The 24,148-nt window shown below is 44.0% G+C and overlaps 1 pseudogene; it reads left to right on the forward strand.

The window, feature by feature from the left end:
• The first annotated feature begins 657 nt into the window (after nt 1–657).
• Nucleotides 658–23,889, forward strand: LOC119431369 (glycine receptor subunit alpha-3-like; annotated as a pseudogene).
• The last annotated feature ends 259 nt before the right edge of the window (nt 23,890–24,148 follow it).

Below are 24,148 nucleotides of genomic sequence, written 5' to 3' on the forward strand. Positions count from 1 at the left end.
TTGCGCGCTGCTAAGAAAAATTTAAGACGCAGGCAGGTACAAACACTAGAAATGTGGTTTTGGCGCAAGGACGACTAAGAGGAAAGAAGAAGGGACAGAAAGAACGTTCTTGCATTCTTTATGTCCCTTCTTCCTTTCTCTTAGTTGTCCACGCGCCAGAACCACATTTCATGCATGAACCAACTACCCCAACATCTTCTGCAAGTACAAATACTGCCGGAGTGACAGTATTGCCGTCGTCTCTCTGCACTCCATTCAGTGCGACTTTAATTGCTCCTTAAAACTAAAGCCGGACTGCGGCAAGACACAAAAGTAGAATATATATATATATATATATATATATATATATATATATATATATATATACTCTGCAAACTGGTGCCTCCCAGCATCATAGAGGAACTTCGTCTCAAACTTCTCTTTTGAGAAATCACGGTCCCATTTCGCATGCGAAGTAAGGCGTTCGTTGAAATGCACACGTATACACACAAACACCAAGCACAATATCTTCTAAGCTCACATTTCTAGCCTTTTCACCAAAGCAGAAGAGCAACGGGAATGGCAAAAAAAAACGCATGGTAAGGTTTGCCGAATTATGAGAAAAAAGTGTAAGGAACGCTATTAATCTTTGCACTGTTACACGAAAGAATTTTCTTCGCTTAATACCCTTCGGGGAGAAACCTGAGTGCCAAGAAGTAAACAACGCGTCTTGAAGGAAGCATCCAGTTTCCTCATCAACGTTGAGCTTCTTGCGTTTATTTCCCTGCAGACTACGTGGCGAGCATAACACGGATGGCGCCCTTTTGTCTTTCGGTGCAGATGCTGACCTGTGCTGCAGTGGAGGAGCGCGAGCCTTGAGTCTGTCGGCGTGGTGCAGGCCGAGCTGCCGAAAGCGCAGTTGCCGCAGTCGTGGACTCGTTATTCAGGTGGCAGAATGTCGCTGGCGCGCTCCTTCTGGGAATGGCACTCTGTTTACGGTAAGACAATGCCATGCATCGCTATTGACAACACCCATATGGCCCGGAGCCCCCCTATCCAACAAACCTATATGAAACATGTGATGCCCATATAAAAAGAAATCCCGTATGTTCTGCCATGCCATGAGAGATTCTTATGGTAGTTATCGGGCATGTGTGTTTCTTTTTCTTTTCGATAAGGATGTGCTTGTTTTACGTCTTACTTCACTGCTTATTGCCTAATTTTCGCTGTTATTGTGTTACCGCTCGGCTTAAAACCCGCTTGCGGTACCCGAATTTTCCTTAGCGTTGTCACCACTTATATTGCACCCTCCTCGGTGGCTTACTGGCTCTAGCGCTTCCCTGCTAAGAACGAGTTAGCGGGATCAAATCAAATCGTAGCCATGGCCGCCGCATTTCGATGGGGACGAAATGTAAAAATGTTCGTGTATCACGCATTGGGTGCGCGCGAAAGAACCGCAGGTGGTCATAATAAATCAACAGTCCCCCTCAACAGCGTACCTCTTAATCAGATCGTGGCTTGGCCACGAAAAACCCCAGAATTAAATTTTTTTTTCATTGTGTAGTGACAGAGGCAAATGTAATCAGTCGTACAACCTCGAATTAACTAGAGCACGAGGGGTTATTCTGGAATCACAGGTTACGCACGTTTAAATAGTTCTAGGATTGACCCGTGAGATTAGGTTGGACTACGCTCGACGCCTGAATGAAATGTTCGCGATTATTGTTGCAATCTGAGTGTTGCTTTACTTTCTGGACACAAATTCACCCTACGGAAGTTAAATTCCTCAATCACACTTTGTAGTGTTAATGCTTCCTTATTGTTGCTACGCCGTAATATTCTAATCTTTCCAGTATGGCAGCCTCTATATAAGTTCAATAAATTGCAGCCGATCCTACTCGATCAACTGAAATTTCTAGTCTAAGTAACAGTCCAACGCACACGACGATAAGTGAGGCTTCCTTATCCTTGGAACTGTTTTGAACACTAAAGAAGATATAATCACAGCCGACCAGATAACGTTAGTTCATATCATTCTTTGATGATAATTATTAGTGGCCTGCGCTGCATGCACAGAACAGTGGAGGACAACTACCAAAACAGATATTTATGCTATATCCTTGGTTCTGTTTAAACACGTGTTCCGTTTGCTTCACGTTACATGTTACCGCTTTCATAGACATAGTGCAACTCGAGTTTATTTGAGCAAAGTGTAATAATGAATGCTCACAATGTCACCAGGCAGAGAAGTCACACAAATTATACTCGTGCGCTTTCCCATTGTTTAATCAAATCTCTGTTTTAAAGCCAAACTTAATTAACAAGCCAAATTCGCGGTTGCCTTGTTAATTCCACTCGCTTTGTCCTAAGCTAATTATCAAGATACTGTTACGCTTCTGTTAAATGTGCGCAAGTGACCGTACAACCTTGCTATCTCAGTTCATCGATATACATCTAACTCTTCAGTTTGCGTGCTTCGTAATTTGCAATGAAAATAAATAACGCAACGCCACGTTTTCTAAACTTCAAATCGTGACAGGAGCTGTCGGTGTAACCTGACACTACAGGACATTTTGCCTGACGACCCTAGCCAGTATGACAGGTCGTCACCGCCAAAGAAGGAAGGTGAGTGTATGAAATGCTCCTACGCCTTCAACTGAACCGTAGACAGCAGGGATCAATTGCACGCAGTTCTCAAGGTGAGCATTACGAGTGATCAAAATCAACTAACACGCCTGCAAAGCGGAACACAAAACACCTTTCACTGTTGAAGGGTGTTATTTTCGTGGCAAATAATAGAATGAACTTCTGGAAATATCCTCTCCGTAAAGGATCTATTCTCGTGCTATTCCGGGAGAATCACTGCAAATCAGTTAAGTGAGAAACCAGCAGTTAAAATCATCTATCGTGATCAAATTCAAGCTAATCGCTGCTAAATTTATACAGAAGCAGGAAATTACATGCGAGAAGTCAGGTGAGCTCCTGAGCTTCAAACAGAAGTGTATATTTTCACCTCTGTTAACCAGCGGTGAAAAAAAAGTAATAATAAAGTCGGGCTCTGTCGACGCATGCAGAGGGGTCTGTGGTAAATTTGAATTCGCAGATAATTGCGGTGACGATGGAAAAAATTTCTTACTTTTATTCCTTTTCTACCATTAAAAAAACATTGATGTCCATTTTGTTGCTTTAACGATCAAGAACCTATTTAGGTTTCCTCTGCTAGGAAACGAAAAAATACTTTACGCAGCTCTAGCACCTAGATGAATTCGTTGAGCAACACGGTTGAAAGCTATGCCAGTCGGCCCATGATTAAAGGTGAAAAACCAGGAAAAAAACAACAAACACAACAAAATAAGGACGTCCAGTCGTCTGCTTGCTTGGGTATGTTGTGTTTTTCATTCGATTTACACCTTGAAAGAAGTCGTTCCATTTATTCGTTATTTCAAGGATTTGTTATAACGTTGCCTGTCAGCTAGTTAGTAGGCTATGTACTATTGATTGACCTGAAAACCTTCACTCTGAAGTGGAATTTGAAAAGACAGTGCTAACTAGAGTTTCTGAATTTAGCAGCAGGCTGTTAAACGCTTTATGAAGTGTAATTTACAGTATGGCATGGTTTTCGCACACCAGGTTAGTACAAATGAGGAACGCTCCGTGACTCTTGGCGCCTTGTCTTACCCGTACAGGTCGCCCAACAGTTGTGCTTTTCCACGTGACCGTCATGAGCTTGGATTCTATCGACGAAGAATCCATGGTGAGCTATACAACGTTCTTTTACCGCATGTCTTTCGCATTCCAGAAAGCATTCGAGCACCAGCTATTCTGCTGGCTACAGTTGTTGCGATTTGAATGCAGCCTGCTTTCCTAGGCACAAGTAACAAAAAGCTTATTATTAGCTCACAACCTTTCGTAGCCTTTATTTCTTCACAGCCACTTTAACGTGATATTCATAACGTTAGGAAGGTACTTGCATCAGAGTGCTTTATGAAGTGTAATTTACAGTTGTGAAAAGTACAAATTGAGCATTAGTAACAAATAAGCAGTTTATTCGTGAAATCAGGACTCACTGCTGGATGCCAATCATAGCTGTTTAGCCTAACAAGTTCGGTGAGGGGGGATGGGGGCTTTGAGGTAAGGGGGATGTAGCGTGCTTCCCTATACATCTTCCTGTTCTTTATGAGTGCCTACCATGGTCACGGAGATTACACTTATCGCACATTTGTTCTAGTCCAACGTTTATTCTTGTACAGTTGACAATTTGAAATTTTTAGAAACAATTAGAGAAATGTGAGGGGAACTTGGTAATGGTGTAGTATCGCAATAAAGCTATGATGTTCATGAATGAAATATGTAGAATATGGCTTGACAAGACCCGTCTTCAGTGGTCTTTTTCTCTGAATACTTCCTGCGCGAGTTTTCCTAACTGCTACTAGGTCCAACAGGCGCGCAGTTTGCGAGTGTCATGAAATCCACCATTAAAGTTTATCTGAGGATCGATACCTGCTATTCCCTTGAATGAGAATGTTTTGCCGTGCGAGATGAATGGAAGCACATTTCACTAAATTGCGTTGTCGAGTACCTGCTTTAAACTTATCTATGAAGAGCTGGTCTGGCGCCCATTATGTGGGGATGATGAAACGACAGATAATTTCTTAATAAGCAACCGTTTCTAATCATTAAGGAAAACTATTTTAGAAGGACCATTTCGCCACATTGAACCAAACCTTTCTGTTCCTAGTTTTCGTTTTTAGTAGAATCATGAATAGGAGATTGCCATAGGGATGTCGGCGCAGCCGTTGAGAAGTGTGTTTGATCCAAGACTATTTATTTCCTTGCTAAATTCAAGAAACGTTGTATTACAAATTTTCTTTGATTCTATCAAATTCATACGTGAGTGTTTCTTTATACTTTACAAAATATATTTCTAACACAATCCAATTCTTGCTCTATCCTCTATTGTCAGTACGAGCCAGATGAACCACGCAAAAAGACAGGGAAACGAAAGAGCGACACGCACACAGGACTGTCGCTCTGTCTTTTCGTGTGTTTTTCGCGATTTGTGTTTTTTTTTTCAATGAGTCACCGACACGCCCAAGCTTCCCCGCTAAGTCAATGAACCAAACTAGAGAGAGATGGAGAGCTCCTTATTTAAATGCAGAGAGGTTTGCTGGCATAGAAGTAATCGCCTACATGCTACCCTCCAAGGGAAGTAGGGAAGGAAAAGAAAATCCCTAGGAGGAGGAGGGTATGAAAAAAAAAACACTTGATATCGTCATTTCGCTTAGCCTCTCCACTTGTCCGAATATATGAGTCTTCTTGATCACCAACCAATCTTCAGACCGCCGTGGCTTTCGCGTAAGAATCCCGTTTCTAATCTTTGCAGACGTTTCAGTCTAGCGTTTCAAATTTAAAGGCACAATGGAGCTTTAGGCTCCGACGTCGGCGCTTTTATTCGTGCCGTCTAAGCGAATACATTGGACCACTAATTTATGCAAAAATATGTCGCAGCAGCATCTTGTATCGTATTCATGTAGGGATATCCAGATCCCCACATTGCGCTCACAGGAACCTTGGGTCAAGGCATAGATTTATGCGGCCACAGCTAAAGGTTACGAAACTGAAATATGACACAGACAAAAAGCAACCAAAAACGTTCGTTTTATGTCGCGGTGAATGGCAGAGCGCTGGCGGTTTGTTTTAGCTTCTCAATACCTTTGCGCTGCTGGAAATCCCAACTTTTGCACCTCTTCCATTGCATTACTTACTTAGGTTGCTTAAGTAACCTAGGTTACTTAGGTTACGTTGCATTACTTACTTAGGTTTGCGTTTTCTAGTGTGGACAAAGGCACTCTAATTATGCAGACTTAAGTTTTATTATTGTACCTTTTTCGATTAGCAAATCCTGCTGATTCATGAAGGTCAGATGGATGCAGAGGGTGCATTTTTTAGACTACACAGAATTTTTATAACGAATCTATTAGCGCAGCGAATGTGGCGTTCTTCTAGTAGGGTTCCTAAGCGAGGCGGAGATACTTTGCCTGTAATAATGTTATCATCATCATGATCATAATCATCATCATCATCATCATCAGCCTATATTAATGTCCACTGCAGGACGAAGGCCTCTCCCTGCGATCTCCAATTACCCCTGTTTTGCGCTAGCGTATTCCAACTTGCGCCTGCGAATTTCCTAACTTCATCATCCCACCTGGTTTTCTGCCGTCCTCGACTGCGCTTCCCTTCTCTTGGTATCCATTCTGTAACCCTAATGGTCCACCGGTTGTCCATCCTACGCATTACATGGCCTGCGCAGCTCCATTTCTTCCGCCTAATGTCAACTAGAATATCGTCTATCCCCGTTTGTTCTCTGATCCACACCGATCTCTTCCTGTCTCTTAACGTTAGTCCTAAGATTTTTCGTTCCATCGCTCTTTGTGTGGTCCTTAACTTGTTCTCGAGCTTCTTTGTTAACCTCCAAGTTTCTGCCCCATATGTTAGCACCGGTAGAATTCAATGATTGTACACTTTTCTTTTCAACGACAGTGGTGAGCTCCCAGTCAGGATTTGGCAATGCCTGCCGTATGCACTCCAACCCAATTTTATTCTTCTGTAAATTTCTTTCTCATGATCAGGGTCCCCTGTGAGTAATTGACCTAGATAAACGTACTCCTTTACACCTCCCTCATGACTCCGACAATTAATAATGTTATACTGAGTAGTTAAAAAACGTTAATTACCTATTATATTAAACCATTTGGGGCAGTCACAGAAGAACATAAGGCAAATTTGGAGGCAGTCGCATTTTAACGCGCCCAAATTTCTTGAAAATCCCCAAAATCGCCCCTAATTCGAGTTAGTCAATCAGTTTTCAAGGCTCAATCCAGGCAATATCGAAACCGACAACGCCACGCTCCTATTCGTCACACGGAAACGTCTAGTGACAAAGCAAGTCACGAGGTTTGAATGATTCCGTGTCACAGCAAATACTGATAGTTTCCGTCTCTGCAGACGCTTACAAGGCCAAATGATATGAATTACATGGTCCGCTTACCTGCCGCGAACGGCCGCGACGTTCAGTTTCAAACTTCCGGTCACGATTTTCGTCACGGGGCGTTTTCGTTTGATTTGATACAGGGCAGGCCTCTTATGCGCTCCCGGCGAGCAGCGGCTGTGTCTGTGTAGTGCAAAAGCCGTTGAACACAACAGTAGGTATTCGTGAGTTCAAATGCCTGAGAAAGGTTGCGTTTAGAGAGGACTTGTTTCCTTCGCATACACTTGCACCAATTTGTTGAGTGAAGTACCAAAACAAGTCCTTCCGCAGAAAGATGTCCTAAAATTATTGGAGCCACACAAAGAAAAAAAAGTTACGCGACTGCGTAGCGGAAGCTTACCGCACTAAACCAATTGGATCCTTTCGCTCATGACCAGTGCTGAGTGACAGCCGGCGGCGGCTGATACATTCTTGCATTTCCCATGGCAGAGGTGTTGCGGGCCCTTCCTAAAAAAAAAAAAGGCAAGTGATGAGCATGTATTTTATCCTTCCGTAATCCGTGATTCCGGGGTCTCGCATCTTAAGACGACAAAAATACACGCAGAGTGATTGCACGGTGGGACGAAATTCGTTGCAATATCCCGCTAAGGGCGCGTTTTAGAGTGGCTCATACTCACCAAGGCAGATAGGTTACGAATCGAACTGTATGAGTAAAAATGTTTGGTATGGTCTAGAAAGCGGAAGAATAATTTTGGGAATGAATGGAATACTTAGGAAGAAGCATAACATTCGGAATAGGAACGGAGAGTAATTGTTGTGACAAACTTATTAGCCCATCGATGGAGAAAGAAAGTTACACTAGCTAGAATAGGCAGCCTAGTTGTAAGTTTTAAATATGCTGCTCCGGTAAGTAATAAAATACCGAGAGTAATTCATATAAAAAGCACAAACATGCATGGACACACAAACACACGTAAACCTCACAGCTCTGTTTGTGCCAGCTTGAGCCTCATTGTTAGAAAAAAAATTCCACGGACATTTTATTTCTTTTTTTCCTGGCCCTTTAACTAGCAAAAAGGAAATATACTAATCATTCGGTTTTATTTGTTTTTAATTGCTTTATTTATCTGGAGTAACAATAACTGGTGTTTGAATATATTTCAACGCAAAGTACATTAACCACGGAAAGTGCATGAACTTGGAAAATTCGCGTATTTGGTACGTAACGTTTGGCAGTGGACAGAGGCACACTGAACTATAATATCAATAAAAGTACCTACTAGCAAATAAGATGCTCGAAATTTTGCCTAAAGTATTTTTCTTGGTTTATTAGTGGAGTATTAAGTATAAGATAAGGAAGATAGTGATTTTAGTGCACTTCAATCATACTAGCACTCTCGGTAAAAAAAATTGAAATGACTGAGAAGTAAACCAACGTGTCTAAAAACTAATTTTCCATGCATAGATAATAACAAGCATATATATATATATATATATATATATATATATATATTGTATGTGCGTGTGCTTGCGTGCGTGTGCGTGTGTTATTGCAGATGTGAAATGGGAACCTCACAAGCATTTGGAATTAATTCCAAATGCCTTGCTCTCATATGGAGACCATTATTCAATAACAAACTGTAGTTCAGTGCTGTCTTGAAACATCAAAGTGTAGATTCTAGGCTTCACTAGTTATGTTGGGCTGGAATTTCAAGTTTAAAGATGGGAGGCAGATAGAATGCGCCTGTTGGAATCGAAGAAATGGCTAATTAAATGCTATATACAACTACATGCGATGACAACATTTGTCTTTATTTAGATTTTTATGCGACTTCTAATCTTCAGCAACGTTAGTGTGCCGCACAAGCCACAACATTATTGTAATGCAATGTTTATATTCAGGCACTATACTACACTGTTCACAAGCTATGCCGAAACAAAATGTTGCAATTGTTGTGCCAAAACAACATAATTATGAGGCACACAATGGTGGGGGAATGTGGATTAATTTCGACCACCTGGGGTTCTTTAACGTGCACCCCATGCAAGGTACACGGCTGTTTTTTGCATTTCGCCACAACCGAGATGCAGCCGCCGCGGTCTGGATTCGATCCCGCGTCGTCGGGCTTAGCAGCGCAATACCAAAACCACTACGCGTCCCCATGGCGGCTGAAAGATGCCGAAATTCAAACACCACCTAAGGCAGATGTACATTGTGAGATGTCCGTGATGTTTGATTCTAGCCGGGGGAAGCATGATGGGGAGAGGTGCCGGCGGAGAGAGAACAAGATACATGTATTGTACCACTTGGGTCACAGTGCAGATGTGTGTGTGCATTTAAATCTTCTGTAATGCTTGTGCAGCTGTGGAGCATATCAATTTCGGGGGACTGCTCAGGAATTTTGTCAAATATCATGCGCTATTCTATTACGAGGTTTATGAGCATTGGATATACCTGTGATGCTGTATTATGTGTAATGTTTTATGTAGTTAGTTATTGTGTGAATATGTATGACAGACGTGCGCGTAGAGGCACTATCATATATGTCGCTAATATGCAGTGCTTGTGCAAATATATATATATATATATATATATATATATATATATATATTAGTGTTCCTGTGCGTAAATGCCGTATATATCCTGAAACCACATATCTATAGTGTGCTACGCAATGAAAGCTTCACTTGAAAACGTCAATTGAGAAAGAACTGAAAAACCACGCAACAAACGATGGACAAACAAATAGTAAGCGTATATAACTTTGCGCAAACGTCAGAGTGCAGACATTAGAGAGCAAACCGGCAAAGCTGATATTCTACTTCAGATTAATTAGGAGATATAGAGTGGAGTTTGGCAGTGCTTAGAACGTATAAGCGGTTGTTTCTTAGAGTAACAGGATGGATATACCAATGGAAAGAAACGTAGTCGACAACGGCACGACAAACGGTAGCATCAAATCAGTAGTGCAAATAATCGACAAGGCGGAAGAATTTTTGTGAAAGAAAAAGAAATGTCATCTACCGGATAAATAGGGCACAGTTCAGATAGTAACGCGGCGGTAACTAAAAGTCTTTGATACCGTGTTCGATCCCGGCTCGGGACGAAATTTTCATAAACCTTTCATCAAGCTTTTTTTTTCGAGGATTGCCCATGTTTCATTCGTGGCTTCGTGCCACAGTCGGGTGGATGACATTAGTTCACTTTCATGCATTAGGTGTTGTGTAGAGGTGCGCAAACATTTCAAATTTTTGGATAACGAATCCACTAGTGCCGTGTTAGATACGGCATGTGAATGTAATAGTCACTGTTAGAAAATAAGAATTCTTTTCACGTAGTGCCCGAATATTTCAAAACGTCAATGGCGTGCAAAGAATCATGAAATTATAGCAAAAGTAAGAGAAATTTCATCCCCGTAGGTGCAGTATATATATATATATATATATATATATATATATATATATATATATATATATATAAGTGTAAGACATCAGAATATAACCAACGGCTACGTGGCCGAACGATCCCTACTTTGCTGGCTTTACAGCAATTGGTCGCGCTATCCTAAATGTCCTGTGTATGCGAACGAACATGCTTCTTTGTTCGTAATGCACCATTTGTGAATTTTTATAAACAACGTTTCATAACGTGGAATGTAATGATGGAAACTTGCTAACAAAATGAATACTGGGATGTGAGCATAGTTTTACATCAGTTGTGAAAATGGCTGCTTGTGATTCGAAAACCATTCGAAAAGTATTTCGAATTCAATTCGATTTTATTCGGTTTCGGCTCTATTTGATTCGTATTCGGCTCGGTCTCAAAAGTGATATTCGCACACCTGTGTAGTGTTAGGAAATTAAGAAATTCGCCGGCACGAAGAATGGAGTTGGATGATGGAAGACAGCGCGAGTTATAAATCGCTGGGAAAGGCCTTTGTCCTGCAGTGGCCATGATATACAATGACGATGCCGATGAATTTTTTTATAACATACTCTTTGCACACTCATTTTTTTATTTCTGTCGTGTGAGCTTTTGTTTACCATAATTTGTTATATAATGTATTATATTGTTTCGTTTATTTTTTATGGTTGCATGAATGTTTTGCCACCGTATATACTGTCATAGACCCTGCAATACGCGCACACTGTGATGCCTCTCCGTAGTTGGTTTTCTGGCTCCACGTGTCCTCAAGCCACTGTCCGTCATCTTTTTCTCAGGCGTACTTTCCCTAATACACTAGTGCGAATAAAAGCATTCATTCATTCATGATAATTAATATGAGGATAGTAGACGTTGTTACGTAGCGTCCACCGTGTACTCTTAAGTTCGTTCCGCGTAGGTCTCACTAAGTAGGTGGAACGCATTCCCAAAACAGTTCTGCTTACTAAGTAGAATTTATGTGAATCAAATATCTTTAAGTGTCGACTCTTCCTTCGGTCGAGCTTCTTTTAACTGTTACTGCTTATCGTTTTTAACCTCGTTCCACATAACGTTCACCCTAATTACTGGAACATGCATCACAATGCCGTTCCACAAACGTTCCACAAAGCAGTGAAATATATTTATAAAAAGGTGTCACTTATTGCAACTGCCGTGGTGCAAAAAGAATACGAGTATATCATTCGTTCTTTGGCTGAATTAGATAATGAGCACAGCTCTTAGTGGGGCGAGGAGCTTCAAGGCCACTAGCATACCCGTTCAGCGGTTTCTTCACCCAGGCAACGATAGGCGTCACGTTGGGCTCCCGCGCTGGCTTGGCCAACTGGCACTCATTATCGATCCTTCGCAGGCGCGTATACGGGCGGAAGGTTCGCGGGTAAGAGAAGGAGTCTTCGTTTCCTTCTTTCTCGGCCTTCTCGTTGCGGCATCGCGATCCGCATGCTCCCGTTGGTTTCTCTGTCGTGGCACGCTTCAGCAGACAGCGCTGGCACCGACACTCTGCGCGAAGTTCCGTTAGAACGTGACCGCGCGACTGCTCTCCCTATTTCGTACAGAGGCACTGCGGGCCCAGGGCCGTCGTGCGTCCAGTGTGACGTTCCGTGGTATTCAAGTGGAAGAGTGATGAACGACCAGCTGTTTCATTCTCACGTGCGCTGTAGTCTGAGGGGTTGTTTTTGTCGAAGATATCGGCGGCCGGGATTCCTCGGGATCCCCGAAACGCGCTGGGCGGCTAAAATGGTTTCATTTTGTTCATTTTATATGCACTTGGACAGAAGAAAACTGTTTAGACAAAATTAATGTCAAAACGCATCTATACTCAGATCGCCTTGTGTTCCTTATGCTCCAACCACACACTTAGCTTTGTGGTTACGATGTTGCGCACCAAAAACAAGCGCTATCGAGTCATGATACGTAGGCTTAACACAGTCGAAGCGGCAAGCGCGTTTATACATAAGATCATAGTTATTTGATCGAACTAAACGAATATTTGCATTCTTTGCACTAAGAGGTCAGAAAGATTCTGGCGAAGAACCCTTCGTAGTATTGCAAAGACTATTACGAGAATACAGCGTCGCATGCACAGTTAATTTGTGAAGAAGATTATTAACGCTGGATTTGTGGTTCTGTCGCTCTTCAGTTGAGCACGACATCGTTGGCACACTTCCGGGCTGCGGCGGTCCAGTTTCATGATGGAAGCAGGGTATGAAGACACTTGTGTCGTGACCAGTGAGCGATCGGTAAAAATACCAAGCTGGTCGAAAATAAACCACTGTCCATAATTAATTCCCTGCGGCCTCTGTCATAGCTGACGTTTTACTCTGGCCCGTTAAAACCCTCCGATCATCTCCAATCGTTGGTTCGTAGCGCGATGGATGGTGCCTTGAGTTCCCAACCCTTACTAAGTCTGCCTAATTGTACATCTGTCGCTAATACATTTCACCTCTCTGCTCTGTGAGGCTTACGCCGATTAGTGACGAAATAATATAACAAGAACTTAACGAACCCGCTTCCAACGATACCCGCCGAAGTAATGAAGATATAGGCAGTTTTTGTAGTTGCAATGGAAGACACTATCCGCACAAGTGCGTAATTGTGTCCCCAATTAGCGACCTAATGTTCAAACGAATTCCGAAGGTGAAACCAGATTGCGCTTACAAGAATTGTGACACCTATTTTCAAAGTTCTATAAATTGTACCATGTGTTTATCACTTGTGAAATTATCGCACTTAGCAAACACGAACACTCTAGAAAACTTCAGAGATTTCGAAGTGTTACTAAGTTAGGTCTCCAAACGTCGGACGACCTGGTTCAATCAATATCATAGTGATGTCGAGACACAGAGCAAATTTTGACTGATGTTGTGTAGCAATAAGGATAAGTAAGACGATTTGTCTAATAAATGATATACGCAAGGATTTTAAACGCGTGTTTCTCCTGCCTCCGCTAGCGTGTGATAGCGGTATACATATAGCGCTCGCAGGAATGTAGCGAGTCAGTGGCGTATCACATCATGAAGCATCCACCTCTTGGATACCGAAGCCGAAACTGGTTCGTGAAAAGATGTCACAGTAAATTCTTCACGCCGTTCTGACGCAGGGCTTATAGCCTTTGTATCATCATTAAGGCAAAAAAGAAAAAGGAGTCGCAAATGTCATTTTATTACTCTTACCCGCCGCGGTGGCTTAGCGGCTATTGGGTAGCGCTGCTAAACATGAGTGCTGAAAAGCACCAACTGAGACGTTGTATGACGAGGGATAACCGCACTGCAAATCCAGATTGTGGTAAGTAGTGGCATATTCAATTTTTCTTCGCAAATAGCACGGGAAGCAGTAATACTGAATGGGCCAGAGCTAGTAATGTCACAGAAAAAGTAACACCAAGCAATATAAGGCCAATTGCCAACCAAATACGGGACCGCAGGGTCTGACGCCGCTAGCAGACGACAGAAAATGATGACTCTAACACTGCAGCGCCCCTGACGCCAAAAGGAGGAAGCCCGAACAAAGTTTTAGTCACCTCGCTCTAGACGGTGCCGTTGAGACACCTGTATATTTTTCCACCGTCATACGAGTCGACCGAGCGAGCCGGAGCGAGTGTCAAGTCGTCGCAATGTCCTGCTCCCAACTGACTACCTTGTGCGTTATGACGTCACTATACTGCAGAATCGCAGTAAAACTTAGGCGCCCATGGATTCCAAGGATCGCTTCCATGGTCTATATCATAGGTAACTGGTGCCACTTCCGTGCGTTCTCTTCCAAGTACAATCTCAACTTTTTCACGCGAAATGCAGTAGTATATACATAATGTGTGTCTCGCCGGTTATATGAACTCATTTGCAAGTGAGTAAGGTTCCAAGCAGATAACGCAGTGGGCTGCAGCTGCCGCCGGCCAGCCATTCATGGCGTAGAATTTTAGATGGCTGCCAAGGGGATATGGCTCTCTCTGGGATCCACATACAGGGTCCTGAATATTTCGCTGCGCCTGTGCGAAAAAAAAAAAAAAAAGGTTTGGCGCAGCGCAGCGCTCCGCGCTGCACTGTCCTTGCTCAAAGTTTGGAGAACGATGGCATTTTGTGGTCTGCTTCGTTCAGTGCAACACTTACCACAGTTAACTGCCTGGTTTTTAAGAAAAAAAAGTGCACATTTGCGTTCACTTATGGGGATGCGAGCTGCTTCAGCAACGGCGCTAGCATAAACTTGTGTCGCCGCCTGCCAGCTGCTTTCTTTTTTTTTTCTTAAAAACCAGGCAAATAACTGTGGTAAGTGTTGCACTCGACGAAGCAGACCACAAAATGCGATCGTTCTCCAAAATTTGAGCAAGGATACTGCAGCGCGTATCGCAAAACCTGTTTGCGAACAGGCGCAGAGAAATATTCATGACCCTGTGCACTAACCGTGTTTTAGCCTTCATCACCGTCATTTTCAGAAAGTAACCATCTCATCTGTCACACGCAAAAAAAAAAACGGTAACCTATGCTTTACAGTAACTAAAACGGTGAAGGCTTCCCCCAAACGACACGTGCACTCGAACAATAAGAGCAAACTTGACGAAACGAAAAGTTCCGACTCGACTAGTACGCTAGGAACCCGAGTGTCCCGAAGTGCTCGTTAATTTACTGACTCGCAGAAAATCATGTACAAAATTGTTCCCGGCATGTTCGCGTTGTATGTTCGGCCCCTCATTACAGTGACTTCGAAATTTCAGTCACCTGTCTGTGGCTCTGTGGAGAGCGACCCGTTTATACGCAAGAGCGAAAACTGCTTGCGCAAAATGAGTTCTGACATCTCTGACACGTACGGTCGAGTGTACGAGTATAAGTAATTTCCGGTTCCCTCTCATTTGCTTGAAAGGGCAATAGCTCTGCTTTCATTTTCTGTGTTTCTTCTTTTTACGTACATGCTACTCCATATGCTCCCATCGCAATTATTTCGCAATTTACCCAAACGACCCAGAGTAACATTGCGTTTGAAAGCGAAAACACTCAATGCAAGGACCTCGTCTGCTGCTTATTAGGCTTGACATTAGACAAGGGGGGTGGGGGGGGGGGGGGGGGGGGCTGCAGCATTCTGTAAGTGGCCACCTAGTGACCATGTTCATTTCCTCTGCTTATAAAGTTCTGATTGGTTGGGCTGGGGAACGCGTGAAAAGGAGGACAGGCGCCGCCAGCCAATCAGCACTTAAGCAGCAGATGAAATTGACATGTCCACTAGGTGGACACTTACATAATATCCCCCCAGGGCTTCAGTAATTTACGAAGGCTTGCAATGGTTCAGCTTCGCAGCGGACATTACGAAATGGGCAAAGAAAAGCAGACACCCTCATTTATTACGCCTGCCTCTCGGGGTTATTCTCCACTTTTCCGAGCCGCTTCGGGCGTGCCAGTCGAATGACTTGCGGTATTTTTTTTATTTTTGTATTGTAGTGGAAAGTCCCGTTGTATGTGGAAATCCGTGCAGAATAGCTGACAGCGTAAGGCGCGGCCACTGCACCTCTGACATCGGCAGCGAGAAAAAGAGAGAGAGAGCGAGAGCGAAGAAAGGAAAAGCAAGCAGGTCAACGAGGCAATCATTTGGTTTGCTACCCTACACAGAATCTAAGGGAAGGGGAAAAGAAAGAGGAAAACAGGTAGATAATTAGTGAATTAGCACTGCTTGCACGGAGGACGGCTACGATCGGTTACTGAGGCCTGGTGTTCCAGAAAAGCTGCCTGCAGCTCCCGAATAGCTTTCCGCGCCATCGACGGATGTGGCCAGGGTCCAAGGATTTTCGTTTGAGAAAATGTTCTAGTAGAGTCCTGTCAGCTTTTGCACTCGGCAAGAAATGTACTGGACGTCGTATTGAAGGAAATTGCACAAGAGGTGTTTGACAGTTTCGTCATCACCAATAAAAAATATTGAGCTTATTGTGAGCTCAAGGTAATCAGAATTTGGAGTGTGCGCGTAGAGGCCACTGCGCAAGACGTTGATTGGGGTGAAAGAAAACCCAGAATTTGAAAAGAACGCTAATTAGAAAAGAAAGACGTAGAAACTAGGCTGAAAAATCGGCTTGATTGCTACACTGATTTAGGCTGGTAATCATCCCATTGTACGTATTTGGCACGAAGCTGCAGAAAATACATACTTTTTTTGTCTTGTTGACGTTTCTTTGTTCTGAGGAAAATATTATTACAATCTCTACTTACAAGTCTTGGTCAGGATGTGCCTGTGATATCGTTTCTTGCAGCCTATTTGCCTTCTGTCCAGATACAGAAATTTTTGCTCCGAAGTTGAGAATTACCTGCTCAACCCAATCGATTATCAGCATAAATCGTTTCTTATTATGCTGCTTTTTGTACAATTCCGGACTTGTACTTTTTTATATTTCTCGTACTCTGAATTCTGTTATTTCTATGTAAAAACTCCCAAATTAAAGGTTCAACTCATAACTGGCTATTTCTGCTAACCACCCAATTACTGGCAAATTCACGAATATGGGTACACACGAGCCTAGGGCCTTCATGTTGAAGACAAAAACGACAAACGCTGGAATTCCAACCAAAGCAATGTTGATTACTTATTCGGCTCGCTTTCCTTAGGCATGGTTTCTACTTAGGCGAAGTTTTCTTTGCCTCTTCCCGGGGTTTGGCATTCGTCGTTGTTTCCTCACTGGATATATTTGTGGATACAGGTGGACAACGTGGACCCAATGGCCTGACTGCTTTCAGGCCTAATAGACAACATGGGCGACTAGATATGCGTCCGAATAGGCAACTTGCTGCTGGTTTCTGTCTAGCTTAGTGCAGAACTTTGGTCCCGGTGTATATGCGACTGGCTATATGCCCATTTTTGACCAAATCCCCAGAATAAACACATGCCACGACATGTGTCAGCAGTATATAAATACATTCAAAGCATCATACCTCTGGGACACAAGGGGTATGAAGCCTTACATGTATTTACAAACGTGCCGTACTTCTCCGCGCATACAGCTATCGTCAACGCTCTTCCCTCAACAAGTAGCATGCATGGCCTTAGTCCTTGCGACGCAGAAAGCTAACGGCTGCAGGCGACGAGGCTGCACTCATGTCATTCGCTACTGCTGCTACCTCGCCATCTAGAACAAATGTCGCGTCATTTTAGAGTCAAACATTGTTTTCAATCTGCATGCTTTATTTTTTTGCTTTGAAACGTGTGTTGCATCCCTCAACGTTTTCCGTGTCTCGAGAAATGACTGCCCGATAAAAGCGTCAAGAAGGCTGCTTTGGACACCTTGTAGCTGTCATCGCAATAATGGACCTCACGATTGTTGTGACTGGTTGTGACGCCACTGGCATTGTGAGCACGCATAAAATTCGGCATGAAGCTCCTTTGAGTAACAGGCAACAGTGATTCAATCCTTATACCATTCGAACGAATCGGCCAAGGGTGGTGGTGGTTCATTGGACCATGGCGAGCGTGAAGTTCAGGTCGGTAGGGAACCCGGCTTCAGTTAACGCGTCATACATTACACGTTTCTCAGCGTTCGCATGCACCGGTGCGTCAAGATACTCAGAGGCCATATGCAAACTTAACGGCGTCGCCAATAGATGGCACACCATGCCCATGAAGAAAGGCGAGAGAGGAACTGGGCGGCAGTAAACGCCTCATCCATGATGCGTTCCGGCAGTGTGTCAGTACATTGCTTCATTGCTAATCGTATTGATGTCGACAGCTATCGTGATATGGGTAAAGTCGATTTTTGTTTGTTTTAACTATAACACGTGCATTTCTGTCCCTATCGCAGACGTACGCGGCGGATATCTTTTTCTCGCAGTCGTGGAAGGACCATCGGCTACGGCTGCCGGACAACATGACGTCCGAGTACCGGGTGTTGGAGACAGACTGGCTGGAGAGGGTTTGGCGGCCGGACTGTTTCTTCAAGAACGCCAAGCAGGTCACCTTCCAGACGATGACCGTACCCAACCACTACATATGGCTGTACAGAGACAAGACCATCCTCTACATGGTCAAGTGAGTCAGAAGGAAATAATTCTCATATCACCGCTAATACGCCAGTAGCCAGTTCCCACGCTATAGGGGAGTGGACTTCAGCACGAACTTGCGCGTTTTCAGAGGTAGGATAAATAAACGTGGCTGACGATGGAGACAGGATTCGTCAAAAAGTGCAGAAGTAAGGCTCAGAGATAAAAACAGGAATGTTGCTGAAGAAAGCTGGTGTGCTTAACACTTGTTTGCTCAAGTTATGTGCGGACGTATCTCCGTGAAGGCTGTAGGCAATTGTAAATTTCCCTATTGAAACGCCGATCAGTCTTTTGACTCATTGGGAACCACTTTGGTTAAGCCTTTTTCTCTTTGAACAGTATGTTTAATACAGTCAGGAAGGTCAACATGGTTCCTTGTAATAGGGTTAATAACTGGCTAGTTGAGCGCCGTAAAATAAAGTGAGAAAGTTATCATGAAAGTCCAGAAGAGATTTTCATTTGTAGTGACACTGAGAATTTGTCAAAGCTTTTTGTTTACACCGCAGGCTGACGTTGACACTGTCCTGCGCGATGAACTTCGCCTCCTACCCGCACGACACGCAGACTTGCTCGATGCAGATGGAAAGCCGTAAGTTATTTTTAGCGGTTATTTACTGGGCACCATAGAAGTTGCATAGTAACTGGATAATTAGAGATCCACCGCACACATTGGAGTTGAAATATTCTGGCCAACACTTACTGCCGGTTTAGAGCGAGTGCAGTAGCAGCAATTACTTCCGAAAAAGTTTAGCTAGCACGTTGCAATCTTCGATTGCTGCGCGCTACACGTAATCGTACGAAGAATGTCTTGCTAGGCTATTTTCTCAGATTTGAGCAGCAATAAAGGCCATTTTGCCTCTCTTAGTTTCTACATTAAAGGCTTTGCACTATAACTAGAGGTGTCCTTATTACGTTGGTCGGAAATTAGGCCCGCCAGTCACCTTTTTAAGCTTACTTAGTTCTCAAACTAATCACTGTAACTTAATTATTTTCTTAATTTCGAATGTCTGCCTTACAAAAAAAACGAGAAGCTATGCTCACAAGCACGAAAAACGATTTGTATCTTTCAGAAAGTTTAATTAGGAATGCGCCAACTACGTTAATTTATTTAGGGTTTTATTGCCAGAAACAAGATATCGCGTAGTTCGTGTTGAGCCTGTCAGAAAACTTAACGCAGTGCGTGATTTCTTCTGTCAGTGTCACACACAACGGACGACCTAGTGTTCGAATGGAATGACCGAGATCCACCCGTGGTGCACACCGATTTCGAACTGCCTCAACTGGACCTGGAGCACACTGACCCCCAGGACTGTACAGAGTCCTACTCGACAGGTATTGTTATTAGACGTTATAATTCTTAGTACGCAACACAAAGTGAACTCCAGCCATTTTCCCAAGCTGATAAATCAGGCAAAAATATTGAACCAAATTACCAAGACCAGTTTGCCACACACACAAAAAAAGGCAGCAGTGTGAGTAAATTCTCGTCGGAGGTGGTCGCGTCGTCGACGTGGACCAGCTGTAGGTCGCATGCAAGAGTCACCCGCTCCTATTACACAGGTCTAGCAGATGGTGCAATCGACGTGGGGTTGATCCTCTAGAGACAAAGCGTCAAGTTAACACGGACTCTCCGGATTCGAATCCTCAGTTAACCACGGTTACCTCTGGGTAATCGGAGCTCCGATTACGAACACGTACTGCAGTATGTGTGCCCACACACAACAAGGCGATGTTACGACAAATAATTGACCACCTGCAGCTTCTGCTTTCTCATTGTTATATACGCCTGCGACGATAACCGCCGTGCAAATCACGAGGGCCATAGGCTGTCTCCAGGCTACGCTCCTGTACAGCCTCGACCTCTGTCCGCCAAGGTGCACGTATGCGTTGCACCGAAAGAGTAGAATGCGCAGCCCTCATCGTCACCTTTGTCCATACCAACCTCCTTCATCTTCTTACTTTGTCTCTGTCATTCCCACAAACCGCTTCCCCAAATTGGAGCATCAGGCTCAAGTCACATCACCCAACCCGACCTCTCCACCTTTCCCAGATATAAAGTTTATATCCCTCCCCTTATTCGACAGGAAACACTGGGGCAACTGAGTAGATAGTGTCTGGGAACCAATATGCATATATACTTAAGACACGATGACCAAGATATCGTGTATGTGTCCGTTTATGAATGAATGGCATGTTTGACTGTGGAGTACGAGAAGTAATTTGGCATAAGAAAAGAATCCACCAGCCCGCTGACAATACCTCGTAAATAACGGAACTTTCCGATTTCGAGGCTACTTGAGTAAAACAAGCGTCATGGTAGGTTAGCAGATATGGCGCTGCACTGGTGAACTCCAGGTCACCGAGTCTATCCCGGATGCGCTGGCCGCATTTAGATGTGGGTGGAATGCAAAAAAAAGGGGTAAATAAAAAATTAAAAAGAAAAAGGATCGTTTAAGCAGACTTGGGTGCATGTTGAGGAAGCTGAGGCGGTAAAAACGTATCCGGATTCCCATATTGCGGCGTTCCTCATATTCATATTTTGTTTGGCACGTAAAACTCCACAATTTATTCAATTTTTTAATCGAATTGAGTAAACCTCGGGCATTTTCGTGAGCCGAAAGTACCATTAGTGTATACAAATGAGAGGAGTGAAGGGGTTCGAATGCTTGTAGCATGGTCGCGGTGCTGTCCTGCGAAAACGTATTGCAAGAGTGCTAATTAGGTATACCTGTATTTTTAAGAGATCGCTCAGCAAGCTTGCGCCTATACCCCGGGGTTACTCTGGCAGAACCTACCACGTGACATACAGCTCAAACACTACATATGCAATTCCTATGCATTGTATCTGATATACCTTTTCGTACAAATCAGATTCAACTTGTTCAGTGCTTTGAGAAACAACTCAGTCTTAACTGGATCCTTTCTGGCTCAAAAGGTTTCATAACTCCATGCAAGTGTCACCGTAACTTCATCCTAGTATTCGATTACCGCCGGTTTCCATGGCGTTTATGACTACGTTCAACATTACAGGCAACTTCACCTGCCTTCAACTGACGTTCAAGCTGAAGAGACGCCTTGGCTACTACATGTTCCATACAGTACATTCCGACCTGCCTGATCGTCATCATGTCGTGGATCTCCTTCTGGATCAAACCGGAAGCCGTGCCGGCCAGGGTGACACTCGGTGTGACGAGCCTGCTCACGCTGTGCACGCAGCATGCCAAGAGCCAGGCGGACCTGCCTCCCGTCTCGTACATCAAGGCCATCGACATCTTCATGTCGTCCTGCACCATATTCGTGTTTGCCTCGCTCATGGAATACGCGGTGGTGAACATCATCCTCGAAGACGGCCAGAAGCAGTTCGACGCAGTGCGTATCCGCATGGTGAGAAAGTTGATGCGAGTAGTGCAGTCACAAATCATATCTGATGGCGCTGGACTTGAGGGTGGCAGCGCTAAAGCTGGGACAGAACCTTTTACATGCTGTACAAAAATTTCGTCATTTTAGTAGGCAGGCGCTCGGCTACGTTTCCACTTTCTATCAAGCCCAGGCCCTCTGTGATACCGCCAGCAATCTAGCTGTATAAAACTGGTTCACTCGTGGAACACGGTTTGCCGTCAGGCTTATTTCTTTTCATGAGTTGCAGCACTACTTAGTGTTTACTACGCCAGCAACACTGGTGTATTCGGTAATCTCGCTTTTTGTTTCACACCAAGTATTTAAGTTTATTTGCTCCATAGCACGATGTCCTCGTAAACACGACAACGACTTCCGCTTGCAAGCAGTAGCAGGGCTCAGTGCAGAGCAGTACACATCGCTGAAGAGGGGCCTGCAAACCTGAGCATGTTCAAATGTTCGCGATTGTCAAACGAATCGCACTAGACGGCACAAAGTAAAGGAACCGCGTACAGTCTAATATGTGTTCTATATACATAACTTGCCAGTTTGGCGGGCTCGTATGTTTTTATGACTATTTTTCAGCCTCGTTTACTGCAGTGGGATGGACGAACAGGTTAGTTGGTAGACGTTCATCTTGACAACTTTTTGAAACGCAACAAAAACACGAGAGAGAGAGAAAACGACAGGACAAAACGTTTGCTCGCATTTACTACATTGCTACACTCTTCACCTGGTTCCACACAGGTTCTCCTAAGTAAAACATATTTGTAAGAATGTTCCACTCACTAAATTGAACTAAAGGGGCACAAATGTTCTTTCATGTAGGTTTTTACCTGTGCTACATTCCACTAAGTAAATAAAAATATCTGTAAAGCTGATTCACTTACGTATTATAACCTATGCAGAACAAAATTAAGAGCGTAATGTTCATGAATCACCTGCATGTGTTCCTCTTGTACAGTCTTCAGCGATTGAAACACAGTAGTCTGACCGCATGGCATCCGGAGCGCTTTACGCTACCGGTGATCGCTGAGGCGCATAATGGAGTCAAGATGTATCGTAAAGGCTCTTGCTTTCATGTGACACAAAAATGCATCAGCTTGGTGTGATCGGCGCCCACCGGTGGCGCAGAATTCGCGGCAGCCGCCACGCGCTCCAGGTATCGCGCTTGAATCGTTCAGCACTGTACGTAATTATTAAACGCTGTGCGGAAGTCCTATATGTTTCCTTTCGCCATAAGTCGGCCCCGTAAGTGGAAATTTACTCACTACCTACTCACCAATACTTTTGAAAGGTTACGTAATCACTTGCACTCAAGTGCTCTCCCACTCCCTGGTACCGAATCACATTCATACTCGCCGTGTATACTTCCACTAATCGGCGCTCACCTACATACTCATGTCCATTGAAACTCGCCGCCACTGACCCTTTCGTTCATACGTGAACTGGCAGTCGCTCCCTTTCATACTCCCGTCCCCTCCCACCCTTAGTCGCTCACTAACGCTTGATCTTACACCCGTGAAATGAGCGCGGAGCGGGTACCTGTTAACAATACTGATGAGTGAGTATGCCGACCTATGCCAATGAGAGCCTCACTGAAACGTGATCGTCGATGTCGTTGCAGGATCCGGGCAGTCCGTCCCAGCCTAGCCGGAGAGAACAGGGCCGACTTCGGGCTCTGCTCATCGACAAGGTGTCGCGCGTCGTCTTTCCCGCCAGCTTCGTGTTTCTCAACGTCTTCTACTGGTTCTTCTACGTGATCTGCGCGTGACGCGCAAGACCGGCGGCGACGACGACCTGGCCACAGATACGCGACGCACATCATAGGCACTTCCTGCTGCACTTTTGACCGTTTCAAGCTCGACGGAGTTTATTTGCACTGACTAACGAACGCGTCACGTGATCACTGGACCGCACATCAAGAATCGTGCTCACCTGCAACGAACTATCGTGTTGTGTTTCAAGAGACGTATACGTAAGATACTAACTACATCACTGGAATTATCTGAAGCACATATTTTCTGTCTTTCAGAGTTAAGACGCACAATAAAGAGCCGCGGCTTGAATCTTTAAATACAGAAACGAGTGGTGTTTCTATGTTATATATGTATCACGCTCAAGTACTGCGAAAAGGTTATCAATAGTAATTCTTTTCTTCTGACGACTTTTGTGTGTATGTACGCGTGCTGTAAGCAGCCCCATTACAAGCGGCATGCTGAAACGTTTCTTGACCTCCAACTTTTCAATGTTTCCCACGTGAAAAAAAATTAAGCTCCGTGGCTTTGCCAATGCTAAGCTGGGTCCCTGCTAATCAGACATTAGAATTTTACAAAA

The sequence above is a fragment of the Dermacentor silvarum genome, chromosome 10, assembly GCF_013339745.2.
Source record: "Dermacentor silvarum isolate Dsil-2018 chromosome 10, BIME_Dsil_1.4, whole genome shotgun sequence".
Lineage (NCBI taxonomy): Eukaryota > Metazoa > Arthropoda > Arachnida > Ixodida > Ixodidae > Dermacentor > Dermacentor silvarum.